The sequence below is a fragment of the Octopus bimaculoides genome, chromosome 14 (genome assembly GCF_001194135.2).
Source record: "Octopus bimaculoides isolate UCB-OBI-ISO-001 chromosome 14, ASM119413v2, whole genome shotgun sequence".
Lineage (NCBI taxonomy): Eukaryota > Metazoa > Mollusca > Cephalopoda > Octopoda > Octopodidae > Octopus > Octopus bimaculoides.
The window spans coordinates 19,009,579-19,023,662 of NC_068994.1; the positions used below are offsets into that span (position 1 = coordinate 19,009,579).

Here is a 14,084-nt window from a genome sequence, read left to right on the forward strand (position 1 = left end):
ACTCTGTCTTCCTTACCTACCTTTTCTTTCTCTCTCTCCTACTTTTTCTTTACTATTTTTTGCTAGACGCTGGCAAACAATCTCTATCTCTCCTTCACTCACTCTCTCTCACACACACATACATCAACACACAATTTCCCTCTCTCTCTCTCACACGCATACTTTCACCATGGTTAGCAAACTTCAAAATTGGTAAAAGTTATGGTTGAAAATCGATTTTTACAGCTATAATGTGGGTGCCTCTGAGAGAAAAAGTTGACGAAAATGCAGATAAGGTCATGATGAATGTCCTCCTAAAATTGGAGTGACATGCTTGCTAATTTGTGGACATGCATAAATTACATTCACGTACACACACACACACATCCTGCCTCTTATATAAACAGATATATATATACACACACACACACACACACACACATACACACAGACAGCTTTGCACAAACACACACACACATGTCTATCTATCTATCTATCTATATATATATATATATATATATATATATATATATGTGTGTGTGTGTGTGTGTGTGTGTGTGTGTGTGTGTGTATGTATGTATGTATATGTATATATATAAGACTGATTGAAAGAGCTCATCCATGAAGATCCGTACTAATCTAAAAGGGAATTAGCCCAGCAGATGGGATGCTCTTATGATATTATTGTCTATTACCTTCATTCAAGAGATAAAGTCCCAAAACTTAGTGAGTGGATGTTAGACACTCTGAAAAAAAATAACAAGCTCCAGCACTCCTTTATGCCATTGGCTTGCTTGCTTGATACCAGGTTCCTCATGGATGCTAACAGAGATTTCTTTATTACATCATTAGCAACAATGAAAAATGGCGTCTTTATATCATTATGAAGCAGTCAAAAGAATAGCTAAGTTCTGGCAAGCAAGTAACACCTTGAGTCAAGCTAGAGGTGCATCCATGCAAAACAATGATTTATGTTTGACAGGACTGGGAAGGGCTAACCCACTATGAAATGCTTGAAATCAATCACATGGTCTATGCAAAGATTTACATTCAGTAAATGCACTAGCTCAACAAGGCAGACCCTCTGAAACAACCAAAACTGTGACATGGCATGCTTCTTCAATACAACAGCACTTTCCCCCACGTTGTTGATTTGACCAAAAAAAGGTTTTTAATAGTTCAGTTGAGAAATTCTACCACACCCACCATATTCTCTTTATATGGTGCCTTCAGATTGTCTTTTTCTTCTTGGTTGCTCTCCAACAGTCTGTGAGATGTTTTGTTCAGTGTTGACCTGGGGCTGAAGATATGGCTTGATGAATTCTTATTCAAGCCAAGACCTGGTCATTTGAAAAGCTAGTGGAACAAGGGTAAGCAAGCAAGGATATTGAAGGAGAATATATTACTGGAGCTTGGTGCAGTCACTGGCTCTCTAGACCTCAGTCAAACCATCCAACCTATGCCAGCATGGAGAACAGACGCTAAACGATTATGATGATACACACACACATACACACACACACACACACACACACACACACACATATATATATATATATATATATATATATATATATATATATATATATATATATATATATATGTATAGATATTACAACAAAAATTTTATATCTTCGACCAGGCCTGCAATGTTACCCATAGTTTCGCATCCACAAAGCAAAGCCTTATATCAGACTCGATATAAATACAATATTTAAAATATCTACATTGCAGATGTGAGGAAATGCTCAGAACTTGATGAATACATCTTAACAACAAAAAAAAAAAACGTTAATGAAGACGAGTTATCTCCCCTGAATCAGATGGGGTGAAAAACCTTTATAGACCTGAAGTGGCCTAACTAGCAAACAGCATAATCCAATTTTCCAGTAAATAGTGCCTGAAGTGGATACATTTAGAAAACACTTCTTTATGGCTGTTTAATGCACCAGGTTTCTTATAGTCCTTAAGAATTTTGGCTCTCTCCACAATGCAGATCTTGTAATGGCAACTTCCATTAATCTACGGGCCTGGATGATCAATTAATTTCCACCTGATGTCACACAGGGTCACTTGATCTTTGAGGTGCCATACATTGTGGGCCAGGTATGTGACAGACCATCTTTCTGGGACTCTGAAGGATGACTGGTGGTTAAGAAAACGTTTCTTTAATGAAGTACTCACAAAACCAATATATTTACACACTTGGGATGCGGCCCTATCTGCCCCCCCCCTGGTAACATATGGTGTGGGGCTGGTCATCCCATCAATGTCAAAGACAAATATTTGGTCACCTTCTGAGGTGGCGGAACTGGGAATCATGGATACCTCCTCCAAGTCGTTGTTCCTGGATAGGTTATTATTTCTAGGTGCCGTATTTGTACTGGTGGTAACATACATTGCAGGCCTGGTCACTCTATGGTTTGTTCATTATCCGTGACGGTGGTACCAGGGTCTTCCGTGATGCTCTCTCTGATGCTGGTCCTGAACTAGTTATTATAAAATGAGCAATAGGAGAATAAAGCATTGTGAATGAAGCAAGTCAACATCTTGGTGGAAGATCAGGTAATGGATTTTTCGCAGTTATTTTCTGTAATGTCTTTCATAACTTCAGTGAAGTCATATTTTCTTGTGTAGACTCAGGTGCTGTTTTATAACTGAATATTGTCTTCTGTTTTGCTCATACTACATATGAAGGTGTTTCCTAGAAAATATTGTATAAGTTGCCAACCAAATGGACTTGAGAGTAAGATAGGGATGTAGACAGAAACAAAGGAATTGCTACAGTCACAGATCAAAGCCACGACTCAGATATGGCTCTCCAGAAGTTTTCCACCAGCTTATGGCCCAAGTATTTAAGACAAAAAAAGCCAGGAACTAAGCAATATTGTAAATTTTATTACAATAAATGTAAACAAACTAATGTTTGTTTCAGAAGCGTTGAAATGTGTATTGTGACATACAAATAAGATGATAAATTATTTTCAAACACATAAATGCTGATAGAACAGCAAAGATTGGATAAAATATCCATACAAAGTGGAAAATTTTTTCAGCTTTGTATGGATATCTTATCCAATCCCTGCAGTTCTATCAGCATTTATGTGTTTGAAAATAAATTATCATCTTATTTGTATCTCACAGTATTGTAAATATTTCTTCATCTGCTATTAAAAGAATCAGTTAAAAATGTGGTAAATATATATTCATTTTCAAGGATTCACAAATTTATTGCTGTAACTCACAATAGAATTTAACCCTTTAGCAAATTATTCTGCCAAATGTATTGCTTATTTATTCACATTGTTTTCAATTAAACATGCATTATCTTGTAGCTTTCAGATTTCAATATGATTGTTTATTTTTAGAATGACATTATAGGGTAGGTGTGAGAGACCAGATCTGGCCAGTTTGAACATAAAACATGTAGAGTATTTTGGCTGGATATAGCCAGTTTAAATGCTAAAGGGTTAGAGAATGGTTTCTCACCAGAAGAACCTTTTGAGACTTTCAGAACATTGAATCATACTGTCTTTCTCAGTGGCCTACATTTACCCATAGTCAGAACAGCTCCAGTTTACATACCCTTAAAACAAGGACTCATATACACTGTCACATTTTTATGCCTTTTTTCAGATCTATTGTATTTCTTTACAAAGTGGAGATAATCTCTTCTTACAACAATTGTCATTTTCATTTTTAAGAACAGTACCAATAAGGATGCACTCCTGGATACTAACATAACAAGTGAATGGATACATTTTGTCAATGTTAGATCCTTCAATGGCTTCTTTTGGGGTTTTGAAACCAAGTACAGTTCATACATATCTTATAGATTTCTCCTGCTTTTAGTAGTTTTAAGCATTTCTTTTTATGTTGAAGCATACTGTTGGCTGCTTTTGAAATGATCTTTCAGTCTGATTGGCCATTATTGCAGTTTACCATATTTGATAGAGCAAAAGACCCATAAAAGACTGTCAAGCATATTTGATGCACTACAATTTCAGCAACGCTTAATTAGGGAAAATGATTTCAACCCTTTTGTTACTATATTTCTATTGAACTACATTCTCTTTATTTCAATTAATTTTGAATATAATAAAGAATTTACTAAAATATCTCAGTCATTACTAAACTGGTAATTGGAACAAAAATGGAATTTGAATGAGTAAGTTTAATTTAGGTCACTTTATATAGAAAGTTTGTATCAAAGAAGCAGGAATAGTTGGGTGAGATGGAGACAACTTTGCATATAAAATCCAAGATGATTTTTTGAAGACAATTTTTTTTTTTTTTTTTTTTTGTAGAAAAATGCATCTTATATGTCAAGAAATGTGATATTATTTACAAAATTATGGACTGATAAATGTTACAATTTCTAATTGTAGTTGATAGGATCCATTAGTGGCCGAGTTTTTCTTTTCTTTTGTATCAAGTTAGTGATTCTAATAATATCTAATATTGTTAATCAATATGTAATGCATGTTCAGGATAGTAAGCTGGCAGAATCGTTAGCATGCTGGGCAAAATGCTTAGTGGCATATTGTCCATCTTTACGTTCTGAGTTCAAATGCCGCTGAGGGTGATTTCACCTTTCATCCTTTCGGGATCAATAAAATATGTACTAGCTGGACACTGGGGTCAATGTAATCAACATTCACCTCCCCCAAACTCGCTGGCATTGTGACAAAATTTGAAACTAATTTATAATGCTTATTGGAAAACCATGAATAAACACCCATTGCACTTCACTCTGCTAACAAAAGAGAGATATATCTTTAATTTAATGCCTGGATTATTGTTGTAGTTCAGGCCCAGGTCAACGCTAATCAAGAAGCCCTAAGATCAGAAACATTCCAGCCTTGATCATCTTGTTTCTTGCCCTTCCTTTTTTTAGACAGTAGGCTGTGATTTGAGGGATTTGGCTGCTATTTCTAGCAAAACAAGAACCTACAGAGACCCTCTTTGGCTTGCTTGGGTCATTATTATTGCTAGATATGTTTAGTAAACAGTGAGATAATAATAATAATGTCAAATTACTTGTTAGACACACACACACAGACACTCTCTCTCTCTCTCTCTCTCTCACACACACACACACACACACATACACACACACACACACACACACACAAACAGACATAGACACAGACATACATGCATATAACATACACTCTCACAAACACAAATATGGAACATAAACAGCATATTTAATATAACATATATAACATATACAACATATGCATACACACACACACATCATCATCATCATCATCAACATCACTGTTTCAATGTCCACATTTCCATTCTTATATGGGATCTGCCCAGATAACTCAAGGCAGTAGAATATCAAACTTTAAAAGCTAATATCTGTCTCTCTCTTTCTGTCTATCTGTCTCTCTCTTTCTCTCTCTCTGTCTATCTGTCTATCTATCTATCTATATAGATATTGAATTATTTATTTATATATATATATATATATATATATATATGTTGTTGTACTTGGGGATGGTCATATTGCCAGTTTAGCCAATAAAAACACACGCACTGTATATTTGGTGTTAATTTGCTTCAGCTTTATATTACATTAATCTTAATTTTATTTCGGTCAGAGTTCTTTCGTCACACTTCTGTGACCCCATCAGTGGTCCTTTGTTTCCTTCCTTCGTATTCCTATTGTATGTGTCTACGCATGCGTGTCTTTCAATGTGTCTGTGTGTGTGTTTGTTTGTTTTTTTTGTTGTTTTTTTTTGTTTAATTAAACTTTGTTAACGTATGTAGTATTTATATATATATATATATATATATATATATATATACACACACACACACACATGGACACACACACATACAGTACAACATATACATATATGTATGCGTACCACATACATGTACGCCCAAACAAAAACATTCAGATGATGTTACTTACATGTAGCTATATCAACAGGCAAATGAAAACGACAGCGACCTCTTACTTCTATGCTCTGGCACACACAGTTGTCAGCAGCTGAATGACATTCAGTGAGCAAAACATGTGACTGCTGCTACATAGGTAAAACCTGATTGGTTTGTCCTGTGACTATTTATAGCAAAATAAACCTGACTGTGCTGCCCTTTTTTTCGCTGTAGTAGGGACAGGTTTAGGTGGTAGAAGTTGCGTTGGAGATGTTTGTATTAGGAACGGCTAATGGTATGGATAATGATTATCGGTGGTAGTTATTGATATTGTGCATATGGATTACAGGGAGTGGTGAGGTACTGGTGGTGGTGTTGGTAGTGCTGGTGCTGGTGTGTGTGTGTGAGGAGGGTGGGTGGTCATAGGGATGTTTATTTCAAACGTAGAAGTATTGACTATTGATTTTTAACTGGTTTCAGTCATTTGACTGTGGCCATGCTGGGGCACTACCTTGAAGAGTTTTTAGTTGAACAGAGTTATTTCTTTTAAAGCTTGGTACTTATTCTATCGGTCTCTTTTGCTAAACTGTTAAGTTACGGGGGGCATACACATGCCAACACTGGTTGTCAAGCGGTGGGGCAGGAAGACAAACACAGAAACAAACATACACACACACACAAACATACACACACACACAAACATACATACACACACAAACATACACACACACACAAACATACACACACACAAACATACACACACACACAAACATACACACAAATACAAACATACACACACACACACTGAGCTTCTTTCAGTTTTCATCTACCAAATCCACTCACAAGGATTTGTTTGGCCCAAGGCTATAGTAGAAGACACTTGCCCAAGGTGTCATGCAGTGGGACTGAACCTGGAACCATGTACTTGGGAAGCAAGCTTTTTACCACACAGCCATGCCTGATTCATTTCAGTTCATTCATGTTAAAATGTATTAACAGATAAAGCAATGATTCTGCCTAACATTACTCTTGGTTCTACGACACAATCTTACCGTTTTAAAGTTATCAAAATTAAAACTTCCAATAAATTTTAGGTCAAGTATCACTCCAAATTGTGAAGGTGCATTGATCAGTGGTTAGAACAATGGACTCACAATCATGAGGTAGTGAGTTTGACTTCCAGACCGGGCTGTGTGTTGCGTTCTTCTGCAAAACACTTTATTTCAAGTTGCTCCAGTTCACGCAACTGTAAAAATGAGTTGCGATGTCACTGGTGCCAAGCTGTATTGGCCTTTACTTTTCCCTTGGATAAAATCAGTAGCATGGAGAGCGGAGTCTGATATACATGGGCAACTGTTGGTCTTCTATGAACAACCTTATCTGGTATCTGGGCTTGTGCCTTGGAGGGAAACTTTCTGGGTTCAGTCCCATGGTCATTCATGACCGAAGGGGGTCTTTACCCCTTACTTTTATTGCTCCAAATACCAGCTTAATAATGACAGTTATTTAACTGAATTCTTTGTAATTTTCAAAATCAACTGAAACGAAGACAGTGTAGTTCAACAGAAATATGGTGATAAAAGGATTAAACATTTCTGTTTGAGGTTATGTGACAAAAGACCAAATTTGGCTGCAGATATCAAGAACCACTTGTGGCTTTTGTAGCTGAAACAACATAACAAAAACAATAACAGCAAAATAGCTGTGGGGTAAGAAGCTGACTTCACAACCACATGGTTTCAGGTTCAGTCCCAATGCATGGTATCTTGGACAAGTGTCTTCCACTATAGCCATGGGACAACCAAAGTCTTGTGAGTAGATTTGGTAGGTGGAAACTGAAAGAAGCCTATTGTGTGTGTGTATGTGTGTGTGTGCATGCTTCTATGTCTGTGTTTGGGTTTGTGCCCCACCACCACTAAGTAAAAGGTGTTGGTTTGTTTACATCCCTGTAATTTAGTGGTTCTGCAAAAAGATCCTGATAAAATAAGTGCCTCCTATGTATCAAAGGACCCACAAGTCCTTTCACACACACATATCCACACAACAGTAGTTCTACCAACCAAATTCACTCACAAGGCATTGGTTGACCTAAGGCTGTGTAGCAGAAGACACTTGCCCAAGACACCATGCAGTGGGACTGAACCTAAAGCCATGTGATTGAGAACGAAGCCTCCTATCTATATAGCTATGCCTGCAAGGCTTAAAAATAAGTACTGGGGTTGATTTGTTCAAGTAAACCCTTCAAGGTGGTGCTCCAGCATGGTCACAGTCCAATGACTGAAACAAGTAAAAGATAAAAGACAAAGATAATCTTACTATAATGGGCATTACGTCCGTCTGTCCGTCTGTCTGTCTGTTCCCTCTTCATGGTCAAATGGCTGAACCGATGGTCATGATGTTTTTCAGGATAACAAAGGAGGTAATCAGGAAGGTTTTTAGGGGAAAAAATGCGGAAAAGTATGATTATTGAGTTTTGTATTAATAAATCACCTTTGATTTTTTTGGTTAAAATTCCGCCAACAAGGATTAACGTTGGATTTCCCCCTTGTATAGTTTGTGAATTTAGAGGGTTTAGATTTGCGATACTATCCCTTTATTTTGCATCGTAGATGGGCAAATTTGTTATCTTACTATAATGGATGTTATGTCTATCTGTCTGTCTGTCGCATTTTTATTAAAAATTCATCAACCTCAAGTAACTCTGAATTTTCGTCATATAGTTTGTGGCCCCATCATAGGTACGAAGGGGATCACAAGAACAATTAATAGCAAAAATAAAATGGTAAAAATGTGTGTCAGTATATAGAGTATATAGTATGTTTGATTATTGAAGCGTGTCAGTCTTGAGCAGGATTTGAAATGACTAATTAAAGTGGCTGTAGTTTACACCTCAGTTTTGTCAATCAAAATAACCCATGGCACAAAAACATCCAGACATTATTTGCATAGAACAGTGAGAGGTAAGTCTTAGTAAAGATTCCACTCGAGCATTCATAGCAAACAAAGCACAGGGCCAGACTTTAGATCATGCAGGTGTATTTTTACCCACTTCAATGTTTACACATGGCCAGTTATATGTCACTATGAGTAGAGTAATGGACTCCAGTAATTTGAAAATTAGTGTTGACCAAACAGAAAATATTGTCTTCAAAGAAGTTTTGTAATCATACTGATATTATTGAAAGGAATATGGTTCATAGTTTAAATAAAGAAATGTGTGTACTTTGAATGTATAAGAGTATAAACAAGTGTAAAATAGTGCAAACAACAAAAATAAAAGTATATCTAAATAACATTTTTTTCTTAATACTTTCTATGTAGTGGTTGAAGGAATGTCTGGCTTCCATTAGGAGTGGTCCACATAACCATTCATGATACAGAGGCTGGGAACCTATTTCAATTCAGGCGTGAATCATCATCATATGTCACTTAGTCACAAACACCTGTCATATAGCTACAATAGAATGTTGCATCACCAACAATAAGGTGATTTCTGTAAGACATCACCCAGTAATCTATCAAGTCCATTTTCACATTTCTCAATACATACTGCTATTATGACTTCCCTTCCTCATTTTATGTCTCCATCATAGATGGGTAGATTTGCTAGTAATAATAATTGTTTCTAATTCAGACACAAGGCCACAAATTTGTTGGGAAATGATTAGTCAATTACATCAATCATTAATCCCAGTAAATTGACTGGGTTACCTGATATCCCTTAAAGAAATTTGTCCAGGTATTGTTTGAAGCAGATGGGATCTTTTTCTTCTTTGATCTGTTTTTGGGATAATATTAAATAGAACAGGTCCTGTTGAGGAAAAGAAATTGTATTGCAGTGAATTTATGTGTTGTGAGCCTGAATTGTGCAGGGGCATATGGCACATGGCCCCTGCCTTGGATGAATTCTGAATTTGGTGTTAACCCTTTAGCATTTAAGCTGGACATAACAAACCAAAATATTGTATCAGATTTTATGCTCAAACTTACCAGGTCCAGCCTCTCACACCTACCCAATGATGTTTTGAATATAAACAATTACATCACCAAAATCTCAAAGCTACGACATAGAGTGCATGATTAATTCAAAACAATATGAATAAATAAGCAATACATTTAACAGGGTAATCTGAAAGCTAAAGAGGAATTCATCTGGGGACTGCTGATGGTATATCCTCCACACTGTGTTAATGATGTTGCCCTCATCGACCTCTGAGGGGTGAAAGACAAAGCTGACATCATCAGGGTTTAATTTTAGAACATAAAGAACCAGAACAGCAAATACTACAAGGCATTTTGTCAAGTACTAATGTTCATACCTCTCCTTCATGAACAGCAATAAAAATAATCCTTTCTACTATAAGCAGAAGGCCTAAAACTTTTAGGGGGAAGGAACTAGCTAATTACATCAACACCAGTGCTTGACTGATACTTATTTTATTGACCTTAAATCGACAAAAGGTAAAGCTGACCTTGGCAAAATTTGAACTCAGAATGTGAAGCCAAAAGAAATGCCACTAAGAATTTTGTCCAGTATGCTCATGATTCTGCAAGATTGCCACCTACCCAGTTATAAAAATTATGAAAATGCAAGAAAAACTACTCAAGAAAAGCTGTAAAAGTATTTATGAGAAATAAATGTCTACAAAAATAACAGAAAACAATGGGTGCAGCTGCCCCCACTAAAAATATTTTGGGAGTGCAAAATCAAAATTCGTACCCTGTACTTACCTTTTCCAGGCTTAGGAAATAATGTTTAAAAATTTATTTGTAAAAAGTTGCTTGAAGTTGAGTTTGTACTCAAAGCAAGTACAAAAAAATAAAATAAATAAAAAGTAAACCAAAAAATCCTTAGAAAGATATATTACTGAATTAAAGCATTGTCAACACCAAAATTAAAAGAATATATATATATATATATATATATATATATATATATATATATATATATATATATATATATATAATATACATATATGTAAGTATATGTACACACATACACATATATATATGCATGTATGGGTACAGGATATCACAAACCGTAAACAACATGAAATACGAAAACAAAAAAGTTGAATATATAAACAATGAGAGAAACAAATGGAAAACAGGACAAGTAACATAAAGGACGACCCTTCATCAGTTGTCGGTTGTCCATCTACTCTTCATTTCGAGCACTGAACAAAGAATTAAGGAACATGCTTGATGAAAGATAATAGTAGTAAGCAGTTCCATTGTTGAAGGATCAAAGAATATCCTTAGTAAAGGATAATAAAAGTTACTAGTTCCAAATTTGAAGAGAAAGTTGACGCATGTCACAGAAAACTTTATAAATCTCATAAAAGAATTTGCTGAAGAATGCAGTGCACAAGTAAGTCAATGGCTTAAACAAGTTAATTTCCTATCTGATACCATACAAAATGAAATCCTACAGGCATATGCTCATAACATCCTGCATGAGATCAGAAAAAAGGCTGAAAATTCCATATTTATTGGTAATATATGTGATTATTCTGGCATGGAACAAGAATCAATTATTGTCAGTTATGTTTCTGAAAACCAGAATGTCCACAAATATTCTCATGACTTGTACAACCCTCCTGACTACTCTTTGGAGACACCGACTAAGGTCATTATGAATGTTTTTTGTCACCTAAGTATTTTGCTGGGTTCAAAACTAAGCTGCTTTTCTTTTGATGGTGCCCATACAATGAGCAGAAACATACAAAAGGCTTACAAAAGAGATTAAAAGACATGTTTCCGGGTACATATTTTGTATACTGTGGAAACCACTCTCTAAAACATGTCCTCCACGAAGTTGGATTTACAATTGCTATTGTCATTGATGCACTGAACTCTGTTCACCAATGCATATTCTTTTGAGAGAGTCACCAAAAATCAAAGTACAATGGACAAGCCTTTGTGATGAGAATGTCGTCATGTTGCAAGCCTATGTCTGTTGCAACAAGTGAGAGACTGTTCAGCACACTTTGCCATTTGAAGACCTAACTCTATATCACAATGGCACAGCACCATCTGACACAATGTGCTGTAATGCATGTACATAAAAACTTGTGTAATGAAAACACTTTGGACATCCTCCTTGGAAAACTTTATCTCCAAAATGAGCAAGCATAGAAAAATTCTTGGATTGACTTGAAGCATTACTTTTCCACATTGCAATAATAACAATTATTATTATTATTATACTTGTGTTTGTTGTGATACTAAGATTGAAAAAAATTGACCTTGTTTGTAAAAAATTTTGGACCTGGGCTTGCACCCACTAAGCAAATGTTGTTCCTGGGCCACTGAACAGGGGCTGATATGAGTTGTTGTGCAGCTCAAGGTTAGCCTTGATTGACTGCATCTATAAGCAAAGGCATTTCAACTGTGACTATACATTCATGACCAAATATATTTTGTCTGGGACTACATTATCCTATGTGTCCTCTCTTTCATTTAAAAATGTTAGGATGTGATTTTAGGGATCTTTGGCTGTCTTTTCAAGGAGAGTCTCTTTCTTAGGCTCATTCAGAGTGGTCATGTTTAATTATCAACTAATGATTATTAGCGATAATAATGGTTTTGCTGATGGTGGTGATGATTATAGGGAAGCTGATTACGGATGGGGATAGCTATAAGGACACTCATTACATGGATATTTGTTGTAGCAGTAACTCAGCTCTAACAGGACCATCCTGCCTTTTATTCATAAATATTGTATCAAGGACAACATTTTCCAATGTATACTCTTTTATTGCCATTGCTATGTTTGCTGTTTAGTCCCAGGTCAATCCTGGTGTAATGGATGTCAACTAATTTGAATGAAAATGGTGGAAAACCTTGCTGAAATACTAAGAAATTGTTGTAAATGTAGGGGAAAATCTAGCATAGAAATCACTACTGGTGCTTAATAGTTTTTAGTTACCTTTGAGTTGTGGAGGCGCAATGGCCCAGTGGTTAGGGCAGCAAATTCGTGGTCATAGGATCGCGGTTTCGATTCCCAGACCGGAGTGTTTATTGAGCAAAAACACCTAAAAGCTCCATGAGGCTCCGGCAGGGGATGGTGGCGAACCCTGCTGTACTCTTCCACCACAACTTTCTCTCACTCTTACTTCCTGTTTCTGTTGTGCCTGTAATTCAAAGGGTCAGCCTTGTCACACTGTGTCACGCTGAATATCCCCGAGAACTATGTTAAGGGTACATGTGTCTGTGGAGTGCTCAACCACTTGCATGTTAATTTCACGAGCAGGCTGTTCCGTTGATCGGATCAACTGGAACCCTCGACATCGTAAGCGACGGAGTGTCAGTAACAAAACCTTTGAGTAAGTTTAATTCTATTATATTTATTCATTTATAATAAATACTTTTCCCCAGATTTTTAAACAGTAAAATTAAGGGTGCACATTATACATGAAAACCATGTTGCAAAAGTAATTGTGAAAGTTGTTTGTCAACAAAACAAAATTTTCAGTTATTTTAGCACCAACGTAATGTGTATGTTATATATGAGAGAACGGTTTTTAAGATTTCTTTACCAAGAATTAAAGATGCACATTAAACATAAGTAAATGTATTATTCTAATTTATTCATGTCTGATGAAGAAATGACTGATAGAAGGTACTACTGTAGCAATTAGTGGTCATAGTGATTAGAGGGTTTAGTTAGTACTGGTGGGACCTGTAAATTTTTTATGGAATTAATGGTAAATCTATAGTGTCATTCCTGAAAACTTTATCCAATAAACCTGAAAGTGTAGCCTGTGTTGTGTCCATATGGAAAGATAGTCGCTCATCTATTAAGCATTGAAAAGTGAAAGGAATTGGAATACGATGATTACTTAAAGCACTTTATATATACAAGTATATATACACTTTATATACTTTATGCACAATTTTATAGACTTAATACATAGTACTCATAAAATAAATATTCACTCTTATTTTTCCATTTTCCCCATAAAGAAAAGAAAAATATCTCATACATATGATACAACCTTTAGTTAAATTGCATATATCTGCCACATAAATAAGTGTGAATATTTCATGGAATTACACTTATTCGCATGTGTTAAGTGATAAGTGATATAAAAAACTTAGTTCAATTAAAAAAATACACTTTTCACTATCCAGTCACCATCACCGCCATTTCCTCCTCCACCACCAGCTTGCATTTCCTCCTCCTGCCAGCTTGCATTTCCTCCTCC

At 35.8% G+C, this 14,084-nt stretch overlaps 1 protein-coding gene across 2 annotated transcripts in view; it reads right to left on the reverse strand.

Moving 5' to 3' along the window:
- The window catches only part of LOC106879995 (retinol dehydrogenase 11), a 50,511-nt gene that overhangs the window by 21,690 nt on the left and 14,737 nt on the right, over window positions 1-14,084 (reverse strand). The window contains exon 1 of one of the 2 annotated variants that reach the window (XM_014929776.2): window positions 5,909-6,119. The exons of the other annotated variant lie outside the window; for it this stretch is intronic. The gene's annotated coding sequence lies outside the window, so the exon portion shown is untranslated. Of the gene's footprint in view, window positions 1-5,908; window positions 6,120-14,084 lie in introns of those variants that run through there. 2 annotated transcript variants of the gene reach the window in all.